This window comes from Numenius arquata, chromosome 12 (assembly GCF_964106895.1).
Source record: "Numenius arquata chromosome 12, bNumArq3.hap1.1, whole genome shotgun sequence".
Classification (NCBI taxonomy): Eukaryota; Metazoa; Chordata; class Aves; order Charadriiformes; family Scolopacidae; genus Numenius; species Numenius arquata.
In genome coordinates, this window is record NC_133587.1 from 6,367,230 (window position 1) to 6,373,229 (window position 6,000).

The window sequence follows — 6,000 nt, forward strand, 5'->3', positions numbered from 1 at the left end:
CACTGCACTTTGCAGCCTGATTCCTCTGCAGTGGCAATGTGGAGCTGCAGTGACAATCCTATTAATTAGCACTTGCAAAGCACTCTCTCTTCAAAGCATTTTTTATTGATATCAGTTAAAAAGGAAGAAGATTATATTTTGCATTCATTTACTTCATGTTTCTCATTTGGCTCAAGAATGATTCTTGGGAAACCTGTTGTTTGGGCAAGAGGTAACAGTCTCAAGTTAAAAAGAGATGGAGACTCCTTCCTGGGAGATATGGGAGACTGACAGTAAATTAAGCCCGCAGGTCAAATATTATGTTCTCCAGATGGGAGTGACAGTCTTTGAGGAAGCAGATCTGGTTTTCTGCTGCAGCACCTCTCAGAAAATGAAAAGAAAAACATCTCTGCCAACGCTGCAGGATACTGGAGTTGCTTTTGCTCCATTTCCAGACCATGTGTCAGACATACTCTGATGTCTCCTCAGATGTGCCCTCTTCCCTTTATGAAAAGGGGCAGAAGACCAGGGAAGAATCAAGACCACGATTCACCTACATAGCCTTGAAAGATGCTCAGCAAATGGAGAGCTGGAACAGATCATGAGGATTGTCATCATCTAGGGCAGTCCCTGGCTGATCAGTCAAATACAGGATCCATACTCAGTTTGTAATAGCACGGGACAGATATTCTGTGGCCCTTTACCGCACTGTAAGCGAGACACAACATCCCTCTTCTACTGGGACACAATGAAAACCTTTAGTACAAACTACCAAAGAACTGTGTAAGCTACAGGCTTTCAAGAAGACACCTGGGTTGCTGATGTCCCGACAGAGGAGCACTTACTAGACAATGACATGAGCAGAGCATCCTGCATCTAGTGGCAGAGTGGCCCCCCTTTATTATGGGGGCAACTGTTTTTCAAAGTAGGGCTCCGAGGCTGAAGGTAATACTTCCTGTTTCTCATTAACAAAGCAGGCATTAATGAGCTTTGCTGTTCCCACTGCTTCTTGATGGCAGCAGGGTATAGTTCCCTCACTGGTGAGGAAAGCAGTAAACTTGACCACAGGCTACCAAGCCTCTAAGGCCCTTAATAAAATTGCGACAGCATCAAGGATCACACTGTTAGAGGAGGAGTCTTGCAGCGTTGTTTAGGAAAGAAGGGATTTCAGATAGCATGGGTTTCCACTGGTCACAAACAAGCAAGGGGACATCCAAGACAGGTCAATGAGGAGCCACTGGTTGTACTGGATGGCTGCAGAGAGGAGGACCCAACACCGGGGGGGAGAGCAGACACAGACGGTTCTGTTAGCACTTGCAAATGGGCTAGCTCCAGCCTTTCTGATGTTTATTTTCCAGCACTAATTTCAAGCTATCTTCCTGAACTGCCTGATTTTTTCCAGCTCTTCGCCTATTTTGGCAAGTCCTCACCACTGCTGTGCTTTGGATGCCCTTGCAGCCATATATGTATATGTGTTTACATGTTTCTAATACATATGTGTGCGTATATACAAATAAGAAAAGAAAGGTAACTCCACTATTGCCCTAAGAACTTGGGAGTTGAACCCCCATCTAGGTTTGGAAAAGGGCCTCAAAACCTACAGCAGCTTCAAGCAAAGCGTAGAAAGTAGCAGAGGGAGTGGGGAGAGGGAAAAAAAAAAAAAAAGGAATAAGCACACTGTCCTTGTGCCAGACAACAGATTTCTGTGGATCAAATTGATTATTTCTGCTGGTGGGGCTAACCTCAAGTTACACCCTCATGGAGAAAGGTGGAACATACCCACTATCTCTTTTGTTATGTCTCCAAAACACCCTCCACAGCATTTCCTTGCCTACATCCACAGGTACACAATCAGAAGCAATTTGGCCCTCACTGGTCCTGCTGCCACCTGGGCTTTGATGAGCCTGTTAATGGTCTCTGGTTCTAGAGCCAGGTGACAGCAACATTTCATTTGATTTAGCTTTAACTTTCAGATCTCTAAAAAGTGGCAGAAGCAACTCTATACATAGGTTACCAGAAAGAAAACTGTTGATACCAGAATTTCTATTTACATACAGATTTTGAATTCAGCTAGATTTCAATGAGGTTTTATTGCTTTACAGGAAACACATGGCTTCCCATACACACTATGGGCACAAACACATCCTGGACGTGGTGTGCTGTGTGTTCAACAGCTCTTTTCTGTAATATTCAATGTGCTCCATGGTCGCAGAATATCAGAGAGACTGCATTTACTGCTCCTACTGCTTAAGACTCCAAAATCGATTTTTGTTGATTTATTGTTGGTATGGCAGCGGTGACCTCAAGGCCTTTTTCTAGATGCAGAAACCCCCAGTTTTATCAGCTCCTAGTTGAAAACGTACATGCAAACTGGACAGAGGCCTGGCAAACCTTTCCACCTCTGGCCCCTGCCTCTGAAGGGAGGGTAAGAATTAGCAACTTGCTGGAGATCTCACACACATTTGCAGAAGAGTTTACATTTCATCAACATCTACCACTCCCACTCTCCTTTACATATGAGAGTCTTCTGGAGGAAAAAAAAACACAAAACAAAAAAGAGTTACTCCATCAATACACAAACATACTGAGCTACAGCTCTTCTCTCTTCAGTCAAATTAAGAAGGGGCCTTTTCTGTACAGGGATGACTGATGAATACCGTGCTCTATACTTTAGGTCTTCACTGCTGGTGCCTACCTTAATTGCTGCCTCCCATTTACTTTGGCCTCTTCTCAAAGCAAGCAGCACATATAATTGCAGACCAAGAGAGATGTCTGCCTCTGATCTGTCTGACCAGTTTCTCCCAGAAGTAATTTAGGAGCGTCTCTGTTGGTAGTAGACTTAACCAGCAAATGAGAGCAGCTTTGGGATTCGGCCATCTTCCCAAAACTGAAGGATTTTCCCTAGTCAATAGAATGTTGTCACATTTGGCTGCCAAAACTGTTTATTGTGCTGTGAGCTGTTGCCCAAAATGAAGCTCAATGGCTGCCTGAAGTTGTACGCATTGAGGCCACCTCATCTTTGAGAGGAAACTGCCATATCCCACCTCAACTGTTAACTTACGGGGAGCAGTCGAGCAACGTAGCAGTTGGTCAGGCATCACCAGCACGTTCCTCTGGGGACAGCCCACCTCAGTGCCAACACCCCGGGAGTCTCACTGTGCCCTGGCATCTTTCACCTCTATCCAGTCCGCTTAGCTCAGGGGAAAGAGCGCAGCATATTCATCATCACTCACCCAATTTCAGGAGGAGATGCTGTTGGCACGCACCCAACCCCCTGAAGCTGCCTGGGAATACAACCAGCCGGTGCCCACAGCAGCTGCCAAGCTCGCCCCTCTGCCCCCTCCAATTTCTTCCCCCGTTTGCTTGATTGCATTAACGTGAAGAGCAACATCAGAAAGTTTGCGGCGATGGGACTGAAATTTCTCAGTTGAGTTTAGTTTAACATATCTAGGATACTAGATATCCACCAAGCTATATATAGAGACAGGGCTACATCTCTAAAAAAGAAAAAAAAAAAAAAAAAAAAAGAGCCCTATACTTCTGAAAGCCACAAGGGCACGAAGATAGATTATGTGAATTACTGTCATTACCAAAATTGCTAGCTAGAGAAGAAACTTCCAAGCATCATGCATCGGTCTAGCAGTTTGACTATAAGAACCACTGTAATTACCAAGTATTTTAAATCATGCCAGTACAAACAAGATCTGGAAATGGAAAATACCGTGCTAGTCATTGCATCTGGAAATTAATGGTTGGCATGGAAATGCATGGAACTGGTTACTCATGCTGAGCAGTGGGCACAGTGAAGTCATGTCCACCACCACTCCTGACTACCTTCGACTACAGGCAAAGGTTATTTCCACAGTCTCACCCACACTTCTGGCAACCTCCAAATCCAAGCCCTGCTCCTCACAGGGAGAGCTGGCGTCACTGTTAGGGGAATCTCGGCTCAAAACATCCCCAAGTGCCAAGAAAAGCGTGACATGCAAAGGCCAAGGGACAACACAAGCCACATCAGCCCCATGCCAGGCACTAAGTAGGTGCCCTTCGCTCTGTTGGGCAGCTTGCCCAGAGATGTAGTGGATTCCTGGTGAGGACCAACGCCTGGACTCATGGTGACCCACACTCAGAGATCATCCATACAGGATATTTTTCATCCCCTCCAAAAGCTTTGAGGAGAACATGGAGTTATTTTCCTACTGAAAATGCATGTCTGACAGGTTTTTGTGATCCCCGCAGAAAGCCCAAAATCAGCATTGCCAAAACTTCTTGAGTGAATGCCGTCATTCTCTCTTGCAAGACCAAAGCAACATTTAAGTCAAGTAATGCACAGAGACACATTAGTGAGTCTATTTAGAATAACAAATTTAAGAACTTCTTACTAAAAGATTTTAAGGGAAGAGTTTAAAATTAAGTAATTTTCATTTAAAAGGGGGGGGAAAAATGAATCTTTACAGCAACTTCCAGATTCAGCAGGCAAAAATAGCATTTTTCCCCCGATGTCTGCAAGGGGCAACAGTTGTGGCTATACAGCAGAGAGAGACAAAGTAGTAGTTCATCCATTTATATCACACATAGCGTGCTCTACCCTGATACACAGGCAGACAGCCTCCTTCCCCAGCACCGCTGTTGCAGGTGTGCGCACCAACAGGACTATCTCGCCTTTACGGGCTGCGCTCCTCCGTTGCGCAATGTCCTGAGGACTAATCTCCAAACACCATCAGCCTGGAGCATGGCTGTCCTTATCTATTGCAGAGCAGCTGTTGTGGACTTCTGTCTACGAGATCAAAGGAAAACTTATTCCAATAAGCCAGCATTACTCAGAAAGCTGGAATCAGCTCTCACTCTGGGATAAAGCTCACCACGTCCCGCCCAGGGCTGGGGCACAGAGCAGCAGTATTGCTCCAGCCAGAACCGCAGGCTGAGCTCTGCTGTCCCCAGGACAAGAGCAAATCAGCTTTCAAAGGCAGAACATCACTTCCTACTCTTGTTTGTGCACCCCCTGTTCCAAGTAATGCTTTTGGTGCCCTACATGGATAAAGCAACACCCACTCTTCCTTAGAGGACAAGCTCATACTACAGCAGCAAAATTCAGAAGTTCAGCATTATTTAGTCTACAGGGTGGGAAGAGCTTCCAGAAATCTTCCCCCTGCTCTGTTGTACTCAACCCTGGTAGTGAGTAGAGAGCAGAGGCGGCAACAGCAGAATAAGGCACAAAACACACAGCCAGCAGAGAGATTTTGCTAGCCACAGCAAGCAAGGCAACTGCCTAACTTGCCTCTGTACATAACCAGCCCCAATTATGGTCACAACCAAGAAGATGAAGTCAGACCAAATCAAGCACTTGAATAATAATTAAAATAACATTACTCTAAAAACACTGCACAGAAACTCCTCTCACAGAATTCACACAGTATTTTAAGCTGCAGTCTGTTCAGTGATCAACCCCAACATCCCAATGCCTCTGCTTCCAGGCTCGTAATCAGTCTGGCTGAAGACCAACAGAAAAAGGTGGAAGAGGCTGTTCACCTGCTGTGTCCCACACAAGGTGGCAGCTCTGCCCAAGACTGGGGCTCCTCCAGACCCTACTTCTGGCCATTCTGGCTCTAACCCCCACATCAACCACACTGCCGGATTTCTCAGTCATTCTAAACTACTATATAATTTTATTTAGGACTACAGAAGATAAAGCTTACCTCTCGAGTACCAGATGTCACCTTTCTCCATCTCCCCCACAGAGTCTTCTCAAGAGAAGCAGGCTGCAGCATCAAGGTAGCATCAGGGAAAGGAGAGCTCACACCTTCCTGAAGTCACCAAAAGCCACAAGACTTTTCACTTCCTCAGGACAAAACCTACCCTCTCTAACCAGGCCTCCACCACCAAGCTCTCAGCTCAACTTCTCAGTGACTGGTACAAAGTCCCATAACTCAGTCCCTTCTGGGAGCTTCTGAGCTTTTCACCTCATTTGGTGATAATTTACCCATCAGGTTTTCTCAATCACAAGGCATCATTTCCTCTCCC